General features: G+C 51.1%; 1 long non-coding RNA gene across 1 annotated transcript in view; it reads right to left on the bottom strand.

Annotated features, from left to right (window-relative positions):
* Window positions 1-12,441, bottom strand: part of LOC124967158 (uncharacterized) — a 51,354-nt gene extending 38,913 nt beyond the window's left edge. The window contains exon 1 of the long non-coding RNA XR_007105471.1: window positions 12,241-12,441. This is a non-coding gene — a long non-coding RNA (uncharacterized LOC124967158). The remainder of the gene's footprint in view (window positions 1-12,240) is intronic.
* Window positions 12,442-15,936: the final 3,495 nt, after the last annotated feature.

Here is a 15,936-nt window from a genome sequence, read left to right on the forward strand (position 1 = left end):
GCCGACACATGACCCCAAAACAAGAAAGGAGATTGAGACAGCACACCCACCTTCTTTTCTGATTTCTTTTGGGGGTTCCCAATGGCCACATCCAGTTGGAACAGGCCATCAAGGGCAGCTTGCTGGTCAACCTCCTGGGACATGGGGAAATGGGAGGAGGTAGGGCAGTAACCAGCACAGAGGCCTCTGTAGGGTTAAACTCCCCCACGTTACCCCAGGGATGGGAAGTGGGCCTCTTCCCTGCTGGGAATCTTCAACTCCATCACTGAGCTAACAAGGGGAGCCCCTGATGCCAAGTAAGAAGGGAAATGCAGGTTTTAGGGGAACAGCAATTAATAAACCCCACCTTGAGAACGTTCCGGATCCAAGAAAGCAAAGTTCCACATCAAATGAGAGAAGGGTTATTTGCCTTCAAAGGGTTCTCCATTTCCTCTGCACAAGGATCCCTGCCAGGGCTCATGGAGAAGCCCCCACCTTGTCCCCTCCCCACTGGGGTGGAGACTGGCAAGGGCTGGAAGAGAGCAGGCCTCAGGGCAGCCGGGGAGGGAGAGACTTGCCTGGAGGAGTCAGAAACCGGCCTTGCCACAGTCCAACCCGCTGACAGTTCAGTGTGGATGAAGAAATACAACACCAGGACAGTTTTGCAACACAAGAGAAGCAACCAGGACACACCTGAACACTTGTCTAGCCCTGAAAGCCCTCGGTAAATGCCCCCGGCATGTTCTACCTTTCATTTCAGGCCGACATCTGATCTGGCACCAGGGTGGATCCTGGAGGTTAATCCAGTCCCAATCTCTATTTGACAGATAAGGAAATTGAGACTCAAAGAGAGGGTGTGATTTGCTCAAGATCACAGAGATCCTGATCCGGGACGCTTGACCTGCCAGCTAAGCAAGGTCCACGTCAAATACATGGGGACAAGGTCTTTGTCATAACGTAGGCTGAGAGCACAGGCATGGAACCAGACAGCTGGAGTTCAAACCCCTTTTCCCTAGTACTGGGAATTTGAGTAAGATTTTTATTTCATCACCAAAGCCTTAGTTTCTTCTTCTGTAAAATGGATCCTAAAATTTTTTTATGTATCTCCAAGAGTCATTAAAAGATTGACATAGAGCACACTAAAGTCTCAGGACAGACATTTCTGTTTTTTACTTATTCATTAGAATATCACTCAATAGAACAGCTCTATGTTTTCTCAACCAGACTGAGCATCTGACCCTTGCTGGGACATGGGATCCAACTGGGTTAGAAAATTCACTGGAGTCAGCTCAGAGCAAAGTTTCTACCATCATTTCATGGAGAGTGAAAGTAACTCTGGTTGCCATCTTGGGGATGTGGGCATCCCTGTGCACGGAGGCAGGACAGAAAGAGAAGCACAAATGGGCTGCTCCAGCTACTGGCCTCGGCTTGGGCAAAGCTGTGAAACCAGCACATCCACATGTCACTGGCATCCAGGAGCCTGCAATGAGGTCACATTTGTTTTAAATACCAAACTACAAAGACCACTCCTCTTGCCCTCTCCAGAGCACCCCCATTTATGCCTAGGAATCCTCGATGGGAGCTTTTCAAACACTCACAAATGTCTCCATGAACCCACCACAGAACCCACACACAGTAGTCACCATGTTCTTCCCCTCACTTCTGCTCCCCTGCCCCTAGGACTGTTTCCAAGGAGACTATCTCTGCACCACCCAAGGAGCTGTCTCCAGGCCTCCAGGGGGCGCTAGAGCAGAGCCTCTAATGGGTGAGGGAGACAGGGTCTCAGCCACTCTCTTTCAGAAAGTCCACCAGTCAGTATTTTCTTGCTTCTCCTCACCCTTCCACACTCTCAGATCACCCCCAACCCTTCCTGCCCTGCCCCCAAAGGGATAGAGATCCTTCACTATCCAGCTACACTTCAGGATCCATTCCTACACAGGACATAGTCACAGAGGGCTCAGTGACCTGAACTGGTATGGATTCAGGCACTCCGGCACCCACTGAGGCCAGGGCGAGTGAGCCCCACTGGTCAGAGGACACAGACTTAAAAAATTAAAGAAAGAGAAATAAAATTACTATGGCCTCTGGATGAAATATTCTGATAATCACGGAAAGAGAGCTTGAAACCATAATCATAATCATCTTTGGTCTTTGCCTGTGTAGACCTGGCCTAAGGCTTAAATTTAAACCCATAGTGACTCTAAAAGCTGCATGAATAGTTCATTTCCCAACAAAACTGCCATACGGGGAGGCAAATAATTTAAGTAGGGACAATGCTTCACCAGTATGCACATATTAAAAGTTTAAAAATCACAACCCAGGGAAAGCCAAGGAGAGAAAGAAGGAAAAACAAAACTTTTGCTTCATTTCTTCTCGCCAGAAAGTGTGCCCCATGCTGAAGCTGTCCACAGAGCCCCAGAAAGGAGTCATGCTTTCCCTCCAAGAGAGCGGGGAGGGGGTTCCTGCCACAGATGAAGTGTCGAGGTGGGAGCCCCTCCTCAGAGGGGCAGGGGGGAAGTTTAGAGGACAGAGTCCCAGCCACAGATTCACAACTGGAAATTTACTTTACAGCAGATGCATTTGTTCTGCCGGAAAAACAATCAGATGCTTATTGACATCAGCCTCCTCTGCCTGGGGTCTCATTTCCAACACCAGGAGCACGTCAGCATTTGCACATGCCCACGTTAAATTTTCTGAGTGTTTCACCAAATGCTCCCCCAGTCCAAAGATCAATGTATGGGTTATAGATTATTGATCACTCAGGACCCAGACCACAACCTCTCTTTCAATGTCAGAATGAGAGCCATTGTTCCCCTTCCCAGGCTTTTAACCATGAGTCACCATACATTTTGAGACAGAGAGTCATTATTCATCGTCAAGTTATCCCACCCAAGCTTATCAAGAATTTAAACTGGAAAATATGTATATGAGCCCTCCTGGGACACCAAAGTAGATACATGAAGATAGTCCAAAAAAATGTTATTGGTCCAAAAAAGAACTCCGAACCTTTGCTTTCAATTCTCTTTCTAATATATAGCAATTCCAATGAGATTAATATTGCCATTCTGTGAACCTGCCAGCAGATAGAAGTTACCACATTATTGTGGTCTGTTTCCGAGGACAAATAAAGTATGTTGCTGCTCTCCAGTGTTCTGCAGAGCACGCCACGCTATAGACAGAAGTGTTTCAAGTCAACACAATATGAAAAAATTCAAAATAAAATGAAAAGTGTCTGAAAACAAACCAACATAAATATACAGCAGTCCTGTTAATTATGATTATTTATGATCATAAGAACTGGCATCATTACTGTGTTTTCCTTTCCAAAATCTCACAAACTTGTTACTATACCGCAGTTTCGGAGCCCTATAGGCTTAAAAAGGTGGCATGCTGGAGGAAAAAGTCATTTTTTGGCAGAGAGGAGGCAGACCCCGGGTGCGAGGGCTCGCTTACACACGTGGACACACGTGGGTGATGCCGACACAATAAAACCTGCCTGGACCTTCCAGCATCCTCCAGCATGAAACCACTGCTAATGCATTACAGATGTCTCTGATGAGCACCACCAATCTATTAAACATTGTGCTCCAGTTGCGGCGAGGGGCCTGAAGAATGATCTAGAAACCCATCCCCGTGGGGGAAACAGCCTATGGAACATCACCGACAGCACTGAATATTTCATCAGGGATGACAAGACTTTCCTCTCCCCGTCCCTCCCCCTCCACCGCCCTGCCTGCCACTTCCTCCCCCCCTTCCAGATCTTTCCTCCACTCACTTGACAACTAGTCACGGCCACATCACTGCCATCCCGCTGTCCTTGCGAGCTGACCTCTGTAGTGCGCGGTGCCCAGTGGTCATGCTGTCCTCGTCTCTTGCCAACCACATCTGACAGCAGACGCGGAGCGCACGGCACCTGAGACGCCCTGGGACTACACAGGTAAACCAGGGGAGGCCGTGTTGTCTCCGGACTAACGGCGGCGGGAAAGACATGACATCTCCAGCCAGGAGCCCACGTCCGAATATTCAAAAGGTTCATCATGCGGGTGATGAAGGCAGCGGCCCCCTCTGCCTTCCAGGAGGAGGCCTGCAGCAGGCGGGAGCAGGGACGGGAAGGAGCGCCTGTCCCCGGCCTCCCTGGGGGAGAAGAACACAGGTGTAACACAGCAGCAAGGGCACCTCGGGGACACCGGGGCAGAGCACTGTCCCCTCCCCGCTCCTGGAGCCCCTCTCAGGCAGACTCCAGACTCCCAAGGAAAGGGCACCCTGAGCATGCAGCTCTGCCCGGGAGCCACACCCGCCCACGGGCAGCACCCACCCAGGACCTGAGAAAGGTTTATTAATGGAGAAAGGAAAGAGATGGTTTAAAAATCACATGGTAGTTTTGAGTTGCTATATTCTTCTGCAACTCCTTTTTAGTGAAATGTCGGAGTGGAGAAAAACATGAAGTATTTTGACTGAAATAAATGCTTTCATGGAAAACAGAGAGCCCCAGAGAGTATTCTAAGACTTGAAGAACGTCATACTGTTTTAAGCAGGTGACAGTAATGTCACTGTCTGAGGGGTTAGGGTATTTTTTTTTTCTCGACTTACAAGAGGAAAAAAAAAAAATAAGTTTGCTTGAAATGGAGAAAGTTAAGTAAAGAAACACACTTCCCAGTCGCATGGATAATTCATAGACTGCAGTGACATATTTCCCTGCTCTTAGTCTTAGACAAAACTAACCAGTACTATGAGGGAGAGAATGTTTGCTAGCTCCAAGCAGAAAATGAAACAGAGTACAAACACACTGTTCCAATCACTCTGATTTTTCCAACTTTTATTATTACCACCCACATCAACATGGCTGCGATATGTTGGTTCAAAAAGCCACCCCAACCTTCCCTCCGCTCATCATGCACAAGGTCTCAGGCGAATGCAGGCAGTGTGCATCAGCCAGTCTCGAACTTGACATTTACTTTAGGCTACCCCTCCTCCTTATTTGCCTCTACTTCCTTGGTATTCCTGAATGCTCAATAAAAACATAGACAGCATTTTGAGGCTCCCTCCTAGCATCACGGGTATTTATGAAAATCTTTCCTTTGCTTAAGTAGAAAACACTGAAATATATAGAAAAGAGCCCTGTAGAAATCTTGTTAGGAGACCGCACTAAGACCACATCTGCTTCCTGGCTTCACTTCCCCACGTGGCTTACTTCTTCATGCCATTTTGTGGCTACTTGAGAATGTCCCTTGGAAGGGTAGGGCCAGTCATTTGGCATTTGGGGTTCCATGGTGAGTCTCCTCCTGCTCCAGGAGCTTCAGGGGGTAAAGACACAGCTCCAAGGTCTCTGCAGTGAAGACTCCATCCCCATTGTCTCCATCTCTCCTCCTCCCATGCTCAAGTTCAGCCTATCTCACACCAGAGAATGTCCTCCACTCCCAGAGCTGTGCAGGGACTTGGGGAGTCACCAGGAGGAAAAGAAAGAGAAAAAAGGGAAATGACTTCCCTGGGTCTCTCATGCCTCCGAGCTCAGGTCCTCCAGAAGATAAGATAACAGGGACAGAAAAAGAGAGAGGTCCAGGAAGACACCTCTGCCCGCCAAGCCGCTGCTGTTGCATTAGAACATGACATTCTTTGAGCTAGACCAACCTTCTCCAGTTGAAGCCCAATAACTAGTCTCCCTGAAGCACCTGGCTCTCTGCTAGACGCTCTCACCCAAGCCAGCCCAACCCCTCTTTGCAGATGGAACCACTGAGGTTGACAGGATGTACCTCTGAAATCCCAGAAAGCGTTGTTGCTAACCTGGAAGTACACACACGGTAACCTGGAAATCAGCACTCACATGCATACACACACAAACACACACATACACACACACACACACACATGCCTTCTCCACTTAGGCCTCTACTGCATCAATACCATTCCATGTCTAACACTTCACAACCTCAGACAGGCTTTTCCTTTGAAGAAAACTCACCTCCCACCTCACTGATGAAGTAAGAGAAACGCTGTGACGACCCATCTGGTGTCTTAAAGCTAGGCCACACAAGGTAACAGTGTGCAAAGAAGATGTAGCCTTGGTGGCATTGAGAAGTCAGAGAACCATGTTACCCTGCTGAGGTAGCATCCTGACTCCCACTAACGTAGGAGTCATGGTGTCCTCGGCCATGTACCCAGATCATCAGCCTGGGAAGAGAGCCATCCTCAGAGCTGAGGTCCAAAGGAGCAGCGCTGGGAAGCCGGGAAGCCTGCAGCCCAGCAGGGATCCAGCAAGCTGGAGCCAGGGCCAGCAGCATTAAGCCTAGAATGTGGGGGAAGTTTCAGATTTACCTGGAAAAGAATTCCAAGGCCAGGCCCATGCTCAGCATCAGAATGTCTCTCCAGGGCTAACAGGAAGCCCCCACCTCCGTCCCCTCCCCACTTCCCTGGCCAGCCAGATGTCCATGCTGGGTCACTAGCTCCAGAGAGGCCATCCAGAGGATGTTCAGAGCACCACACTCAGGACTTTTCTCTGTGTGTGGCCAGCTGCTTAATTGGGTTTTACCCAAATTATTGGGAACATCCTTCTGGATCATGTTCCAGTCTCAGAAGATACTGCAAATCAGGTTGAGCTGCAAGCAGATGTTAGAAACAATGTGCATCTGAGACTGGAAGGAGAGAGCATCCCACTAGTGTGGTGGGGCCACCCAGGCCTCTCTAAGGGGGAGACAGACATTTGAACAGAGGTACCAGTGGCAAAGAGGAGGCAGCAAGTGCTAAATCCCTGAAGCAGTACCCAAGATTCATGTGCTCAAAGGACAGAAAGAAGATCCTGTGGCTTTAGTAAGTAAGAAGGGGTAAGAACAGTAAGAGCAGAGGGTGGAGAAAGGCACGAAAATGAAGTCATATGAGACCTTGTAGGCCACAATCAAGAGGCAATATTTCATTTTAAATAAATCAAAAGTCATTACAAGGTATTAAGAAAGTAAGCAAAATTCTCCTTTGCCAAAAAGACCACTAGGACTTTAGTGAGGCTCATAAGCTACGAATGGGAAAGACAGGGTGCATGACCTCCTGTGCTAGGTGAGCAAGTATAACAGCTTGGGCAAGGGATATTTGGAGATTGTGTTAGTCAGCATTCTGTGCTATGACAAAACACCTGAGATAATCAACTTATAAGGAAGAAAGGTTTGTTTCAGCTAACAGTTTAAGAGGTTTCACTCCATAGTCACTTGGCCCTGTCAATTTGGGCCTGCAGCAACACAGTACATCATGGTGGGAACACATGGTGGAGGAATCTTGTTCACTTCATGGCTGCCAGGAATCATGGAGAAAGGAAGCGGGTGAGGTCCTAATATCCCCTTCAAAGGCACACCCACAGTGACCTAACTTCCTTCCCATAGGCCATGCCTCTTGTAAGGTTCCACCACCTCTGAATAGCACCATGAGCTGGGGACCAAATCTGAATACATGGGCCTTTGGGGAATGTTTCATATGTAAAAGATAATGAGATGGAACCAACCGGATGTGGCGTTGAATGGATACATGCATGTGAGGAGGCTTGCCGGGAAGAGAGGAATCAAGGGTACACTTCAGCCATCTATCCACCGTGATAATACTGCCTGAAAAACATACCAAACTCAGGGGTTTGAACTTTGCTACTTAGACTGAGCCTGGGCTGCTCTGGTTTGGGCAGCACTTGCTCACGCACTGGCAGGAAATCCGCTGTGGACCAGGAGGAGGGGCCATTGGGCACCTGGCTCTCATCCTCCAACAGGCTAGACCAAGCACATTCTCATGGTGAAGGCCAAGGTGCAAGGGCAGAAGAGTCCAAGTGCAAAGCATTTTTCATGTTCATTAACACCCCGTAGCCCGAGCAAGTCACAGGCGAGATCCCTGAGTCAGAGCAGATGGCACCAAAAGAGAGCAGAGATCGCAGACCCAGATCATTTATGCAATATCTGCCGGTGATGGTCCTAGATGTTTGGTTTGAATTAGCAGGTGGAGGGAGGTGCCTTTATCAGGTGGGGGAAGATGCACTGGGGATTTCGGGAGTCAAGAATTCTATTTTGACTTAGAGTGAGGGTTCATGGGAACTACCATGCCTTAACCAAAATTCACCCAGCTGGAGTTCCAAAGTTCCAAGACCACAAAACCTTGGATGACAATGCTAACGAGGTTCATTCAAGGTGACAAGATGGCAGGGAACAGTTTCTGCCCAGTCCCAAGGTGACACCAGTCAGCTGTAGAGTTGTGGACATTTGTCATTTGCAAACAGGCTCCCTCTGTCTCCCACCTCCACCTTCCTGTCTCCAGTGCAGGAGGAGTTGGAGCCTCCATTGACTCCGTGAGACTCTCCGATTTTATGCTGATCGTTAACTAAGAATATTTCCCTCCAGAGATTTATTACATTAATGAGCTCTGAAATTACTCATAGCAATTAAGTATATTGTTTTTAAACTCTTCAGAAATCATCAAAACACATTGGTTGTTTTTCAGAGAAACATAAATAAAGGGTACAGCTTGTCTCCAAACAAACCCAGCAGCCAGCTCCCTTCACGCTGATTTGGGGAGTTTTGGGTCTCTGAGGTAGAAGTGTCCCTGCCCAGCTGAGGGACGCTCTGCATCCCTAGGCTGAAACTGTCATTCTCCAGAGGGGACTGGATGCTGAGTCTGAGCAGCATGGCTCTGTGCCTGAGGTCGCTGGAAGGACTGGGGGCTTGTTCTGCAAACTGTCCTCCTCTCTCTCAAACAAGAAGCAGAGAGCGAGCAGAGGCCCCCAACATCCTCGTTAAGGAGGCCACCCATTCCTAATCCTGGGGCTTCTCCCAGAACCTTCCTGTATGAGATCCTGTCCCCAACCTCCCCATAGCACAAAGCTGTAAGACAGCCACCAGGGATCTTCGGGTGGATCCCAGACTCACATGCACTCCTCACCCAACCTTGACAAGACCAGCACCACAGTCCACAAGCCATTGCCAAGGCCAGGTGGCCAAGGGCCTGGGCTGAGAGCAAGCGCTTGGGTGTCTAGCCACCTGCAGTCAACTACGATTTGGGCACTCGCAAGCTGCCCCATGGAGGGATTCCACAGAAACACAGTGTGTGGACCAGTAGGTGGTCCTCCTATGTAAACAAGAACTGCTCGCAAAATAGTCCAGGGACCTGCCCACTTCCTGTCATTGCATTTTTATAACTGCGAGATGGGAACTCTCATTAGTGCTCACTTTGCAAAGAGGGAAACTGAGGCTTGCGGGGAGCAAGTGACTTGGGGTTTGTGCAAGAGGCTGGGGTGTGCGCCTCTGCGGGACCCCTCTGTGGGCAGGGAGGCAGCCTCGTGGACTGCGTCATGGGCTCCCTGGTGAGGGAATGGGAGCCCCGGTAAGAGGCAGGATGGAGGGGGAACAGCACCTGGTAAGGGCAGCCTCGAGCCCCAGGCTGCTCTCTCCAGTGCGCCCTGGGCTCCCGAGCCACCTGCCGCGTTGTAAATGATCCCTCCTGAGATGCTGCTAGGCTTGCACCCTTTGAGCCCTGCATGCGCTCTGGCTTCCTGCAGGAGCCTCCTCTCCCAAAGCCGCACTCCAGCCGCTACGTCACACGGCCTGGGCCCTGAAATTAAGAAGTTCCACCCAGGACAGAAATAAAAGTCCTGGGTACTTTCCCCCTCCTCTCCAAGTCAAAGTAAAGCCTTTGGAGCCGCTTTGGCCCGGCTTCACGCAGCTTGTGACCAGGATGGAGGAGTGCCGACATGATCGCCAACGGGGACCCTGCAGGGCCACAGACACCTGCAGCGCCATTATTTAAATGCAGCTGAGGACAGTCACAGTTCTGTAAGCCGCGAGGTCCAGGAAGAGTGCCACGGAGTAGGCAGAGGACAAGGAGGACATCCAAAGCTCCAGAGCTCTCACAAGCCCTTCCTGGAACCACCGCGCTCCCTCTCCCAGCCCCCAACCCCCAGCCCCACGCCGGGTGCAAGGAAACTGGCTTACCCTTCCACAGGAGCCTTTGCGTTCCACATTCCACTGAGGCTAGCCCTGGTCATTCCAGGCCCTGGATGGCCAGAGGGAGCTGGTCTTAAACGGGGAGAGCCTTTTCCCTGTCCCGGCTCCACAATCCCTACTCTCAGCACAGTGGGGAGGGTCTCCCTCCAAAGCTCATGGGGACAGCAATATCCTGAGGGACATCAGTGAACCTGGGGGCAACAGGATGCGAAGACTCCTGCTAACCTATGTGTCTTGGTTTCCCCTCTGCCCCACAGAGCCCTCTCCATCACCCTCTGGTGCCACATTCACGTGGACGTAAAGTATCTCGAGGTATACAGTTGCCAGGAGCGTGGAAGCCCCGATCAAGTCCCCTTTCTTCCATGAAGCTGAGCCACAGGGGTCCTGACTGAGCCCTGCTTGGTCTTAGGAATACGCCTCTTGCTGCACTGACCCAGAGGGGACTCTCCGAGGGCAGAGACTCGGCCTCAAGGCCTCTGGTCTCTCCCCACCCCACCGCCCCAGGCTCAGTGCCCGGATGCACAGCCCACACTCTAGAAACGCTTAACAGTGGTTCAAAAGCAGCAAAACAAAGACACCCGCAGATTCCTGGGTCTAGGAGGGACATCAGAGACCATTTTAGAGATGGGAAAACTGACATTTCCCGTGGCTTTTAGGTAAAGCCTGGTTGCAAAGCCAGGTCTGACACGCAGCCCAGGTGCCCCGACTGTTAGTGCTCCACCCAGCTTCTTTGCCTCCACTTTCTAAATGACCCCAGAGCTGGTGGCCACCCCGGGAAAAGCCAACCCAAAAAAGGGCCAGATGTGGGGAGGCACGCTCTATGCCATTCACACCGTGACCCGGGGAAGTTTCATTAAGGTAAATAACATTCAATGTCTGCTGCCACTGTTGCCGCAAGGTCACCCAGGAACTTCTGCAAGTCAGGGCGAGGTGCCATTGGACCACGTTGGTATATGAGTGAATATGAGAGGCGGTGTCTTCAAGAGCATCTGTAAAAATGAAAGCGTTGTGGGAGCTGGATGCCAAATGCAGATTCCACCACCTCGCTCCTGCCAGGCATTCGGTGCCGGTAAAGTGTAACAGTCTCAATACACCTTCAGATGGGCGCAGAACATCCACATTAAAGAGGCGCTGAATCACCCCTCAAAAAATAAACCCACCAAAGACCCGGGACACAGGTCCTGTCACTCATCCCTGAATCCCAGACTTGGAAGAGTTGTTTGGGTAGCGATCAGGATGAAAGGGGGTTATTTTCACTTTCCAAAATGAGACCTTCATATTTGGATATTGAAAAAAAAAAAAAAAAAAAACAGGGAGGCTTCCGATGCCTCGTCACAAAGATCCCACTGAAATCCCAGCTCAAGAAGTCACTGCCTCTGAAATAAGCTGCTGTAAAAAGCCAGCGAAATGAATCTGTGAACAGCAGCCTATGCAGTGAACCAGGAAGAGGAGTATTGAGGAAAAGAGGGTTTTGCCCACCCACAGGCTCAGCCTGAGCCCCTCGCCCACCTCCCTAGAGGGCATGAAACCCAAGATTCTGAACTGCATCGTCCCCCTCACCCCTGCCCCTATCACCTCCCACCTCAAAGTAGGTATGCCTTCATTGAGATGGTCTATTGGATCCACATAGCTAAAACCAACCAGAAGCAAGGATCAACGTAGGGATGACTCAGACCCATACGATCAGGTTGGGCCAGAGTGACGTGTCCAACAGAACCCTTGGCTAAGAGGAGCTAATGGTGGCGCCACAGAGAGACCCTTAGCCGTGGCCAGGCTCACGGGCACCATGATATGACAGAAATAAAACTAAATTATATCACTTGTCATCATTAAGGAAAATTTTCATCTCCGTTCTTCATTTGAAAAGCACTATAGTTAATGAATGAGTACTGAGTCATGACACGTGAATGACTAAAACACAGGAATTATACTGAGGTCAACTCACGTCTTTTAAAACCATGAAATTAAGGGACCCATCCATGCCTGCCGAGGTTGCCACTCCCCGTCATTACGATGCTCTGCAGGGCTGCCGGTGAGCACTGGGGGCCGGGGAACACCTCCATCCCAGGGAGACCAAGCTTCCCATGCAAAGCAAAGGCTCTTGTGAAAGTGGGATTGGGGTCCCTAGGGGCTCGGAGGGGTGGGCCAAGGGCCTGGGGAGGTTAGGTGATGGGCACCCACGCAGAGAGGAGGAATTAAATCCGCACACTCTACCTCCAAAGACCTGCCACTACTGTGTCAACTAAAAAAATTCAAGAAATAAAAATAACTCTAGTGACGCAGTTGCAGAAACCTCACTGACCTGTTGGGTCTGCGAGCTGAGTCCCCGGGCTCTCCGCGCATGCCCAGTGAAGTCGTCGCTGGTCTGCAAAGCAAGCCCCAGGCCCGGGAAGCAGCCTGCCAATCTAACCCTGAAGAAAGATGGCGCTTCTGCTCTTCCGGAGCTCCCACATTGGTGGTCAACTACGTTCACCTTTCCTTTCTCCCAGAGAATTGAAATGCCTCGAGGTTCAAACTTTACAAAACTCTGGAAGAAAAATGGTAAAGAAAAAAAAACAAGATCAAAGATGCCAAGATCCCCCAGGAAAGCTGAGAGGGTTCCGAGTGGGAAACCATCTTCTGAGAACTGGACACGTTTAGATTGAAGGGGGCACCGTTCAGCTTTTTCAATCTGCTGGGGTCAGCTCTTCCTTGACAGCTTTCTAGGGGAAAGCCCCGACCCCTCCGTCCTCAGTCCCGAAGGTTTCCATCAGACTGGCCTCTCACACAGCACCACGGCTGGATACCAATTGTCATAAATCAATCAATGGATGCCTTTACTCCTACCCCAGGAATTAATGACCCAGTTCTAGCTCATTAGCTGATGATTGTGTAGACCCAAAGATTGCCACTCCCAGAAGCATACGCATTCAAGAAAGGAGGGCTTAGAGCCACTGAAAGGCGAAGGTACCATCTACAGGGAAGCTGATGCTGAAGCCAGTATCAACACGGTCCATGGCGACATCTTTTCATCTGCTGGATCACACCTCACCTGAAGCAGACATGACAGCAAACTCTTTGGTATACAGAGTTCAAAAAATTTCCCCTCTTGCTTAATCCAGTAGGGGTTGGGTGGTTCTCATGACATGGAGCATTTCTGGAATGTGGAAGGTCCTGTCTAGAATCCTGTACCCTAGAGTACAGGGAAGCTGTGCAGTCCCCTCCTTCCAAAACACGTAAAGAGGACAAAACACACAGCAGCGCTAGACAAGGACCGACAACTGGGGCAAAGAGAGTCACTGGGGCCGCTGGCAAGAGCAGGGAGCCCCCATCTTCCTGAGGACGCAGGTCAGGCTAAGAAGCCCCTCCCCGCGTACACACCCTCCCCGCCCCCCTGGGCTCTGGCTGACCTCTTTCCTTATTTGTCAAGGTCCAGGCCAGACCAGCCTTTGACACTTGGAAATGGCTAATTAACAGCCCCCTGCCAGCCGGGCTCACTGGCTCTCTGGGATTCTGCAGGCGGCATGTGACTGAAGGGAGAGAGATATTGAACACGCCTCCCACCCACGAAGGGACGGCGCGGCTCCCTCCGAATCCGGTCACATCCTATGAGGCAGCTGCGCTGTTAAGAGAAGGCCCACGGAATCCGGAGGCGCTCAGTGCCCCGCTGAGGCTGCGGCTCCCGGTGAGCGAGAGAGCGAGGGAAGTCGGCTCCCGTCTTTCCAGCCTCTGATCTGAGCACAGCGGTGGAATGCCAAGCTCTGCCTGGGGGGAAGGACCTTCGGCACCATCTCTCCCACCCTCAATCTAATGACTAGCCTCCTCCCCACCCTCTCCCTCTGGTGGCCCTAGAGACTATGTTGAATGCTTCTGGCTATGGGGAGCTCACTCCCCACCTCCAACTCAATGCCGTTTGGGGCCCATGCTGAAGGGCTCAGGTTTTCCCCTGCTCTGAGCACATATCCACATCTCTGAAGCTACCCTTCAGGATGTTCAGAACTCTGTCCTGTTCACCCCTGGAAACCCTTCAAATAGGGAAAGCTGGAAATCATGGTCTCGTGTGGGTCTCATGTGTCTCTCATGTGTCTAAAGTGAATGCTCCCTGTCATTTCTTGTGTATCTAACCCTGTCCCAATCTGTGCTGATCGCAACACTTTCCAGTCAGTGTGGTCTGGTCTGTGTGACCGTAGAGCTCCTTCCCATCACCTCCATTGTTCTTTAGTCTATACTCCCATTAATAAAACCACAAGTAGATTTCCCTTAAGAGAGACCCAGAGGGCTTCGCACGAATGGAATTTCTCCTGTTTATTTTTCAACAAAGGTAAGATATTCTGTGCTTAGAGGAAACCCACCTTCAATGCCATCAGTGAGGATAAAGCCCTGTTCCTGGCTTTATTTTACTCTTGTGTCCTCCACTCTCCACACTTTGGGCTGGTAAGAAAGCACATCATCTCAGAGCGTTCGGAGCATGCTGGCATCCATGCCGGGGTGGGATTGGGAATGTTCCTCGGCTTCCCAGATGAATGCGTAAGTGGAAGTGAAGGCTACCAAATTGAAACTGATCCATGCAGGCCACCATCGCTAATTGCCACCCAGCGATTTTGCTCCCAGTGGTCACGTGGTGGGTGACAGCCACAGACATTGATGGATTCTGACCCAGACTAGAAATCCAGTTTCTAAAAAACGAGAGGAAAGGGAGAAAAAAAGACAATGAAGTCAGCGGCCTCCACGGCCTCCACGCGAGGAGACGCGAATGGGAACGAGGGCTCTGGAGCTGAGGAGGAAAATCAGGAAAGAAAGTCTGCCCCACCAGCATGCGGGTCGAAGAAATATCGCCAACCCGAGTCCCCGCCAGGATGGTGACACATGCCTGCGAACGGCTATCAATAACCCTGCGTGATTAATGCTAATGATTTATGTTAATTTTGCCATAAGCTTTATTTGTGCCCAGTGTTGAACTTAAGGATGTCAAATCATTCCTTAGGAGGTTGTTAGAGATTTTTAAAAGCAAAGTCTAAAATATAACGTCTGACGTTCCATAGATCACGGCCCCAGCCTCCCCAGCCCTCTGGAGCGGAGGGTCACGTGGCCCGTCCAGTAGGACCCTCTTGGGAAAGGACCGCCCCTCCGAGGAAGGAGGCTCCCGCGGGGCTGGCAGAGTCCCCTCTTTTGGGGGGCGAGGGGTGCATTTCAGAGCAGTGAAGAAGGCAAAGTCCATCCCTGGACACTGTTCCCCTGGAGGTGGGGTGAGACGTGGCAAGCTCTCGGAGTCATCGTAGCTGGCTGTCCGGCGGTCACGCCTCTTCTGGGTAGAGGCTCAGCCCTCTCTGCAGAAAAACCAGGAGGTTGACATTTTCTCACACCATGAGAATGCCGGGTACCCCACAGCGCCCCCCAAACACCGGCCTGCCTCCTCCAGGTCTCCTGAGAGAGTCCTGTTGATTGCCCAGGATCAGACAGCCGGCTGGGAGCACCTGCTCCCCCCGTGGCCGTCCAGACTTGTGGTTGATCCGGTGGCCCCTCTAGCCCCTCCTCTATGCACCCCCAGGATCCCAGGTAACACCCTCTGGACCACAGGCTCTGCACAGGTACGGGGGGCTCTGGGGAAGAAGAAAGACAGACAGGCCAAAAGGTGGACCTCAAAGACTCACCCGTCCCAGAGCAGAGCGCTAGTGGTGCCGGAGCCAAGGCTGGGTCCTTCCAACAGAGGACAAAAGGGGACCAGCTCAGACAGATGGTGGAAAGACGGCGGAAATGGAAAGAGGATGTCCGTAGCTATCCCAGTGCAGAGACACAGGGTGCAACAAGACCCCGTGGTGACAAGCCTCCATCGTCCCTTGGAGCCACATTCAGGTCAGAGGTCCTGGGAGCTCCAGTTGTGCCCAACTGCCCTGGCTGTCCCCAGCTCCTCTCCTGAAGTTCCATGCAGGGTGGGCACCAGCCCCTGCTCCGCTGGCCTCCCCAGTCGACTCTTGGCTACAGGAGTCAGGATTCCTTCAGAGGCGCCTTAGAGGCCTGG

This window comes from Sciurus carolinensis, chromosome 16 (genome assembly GCF_902686445.1).
Source record: "Sciurus carolinensis chromosome 16, mSciCar1.2, whole genome shotgun sequence".
Lineage (NCBI taxonomy): Eukaryota > Metazoa > Chordata > Mammalia > Rodentia > Sciuridae > Sciurus > Sciurus carolinensis.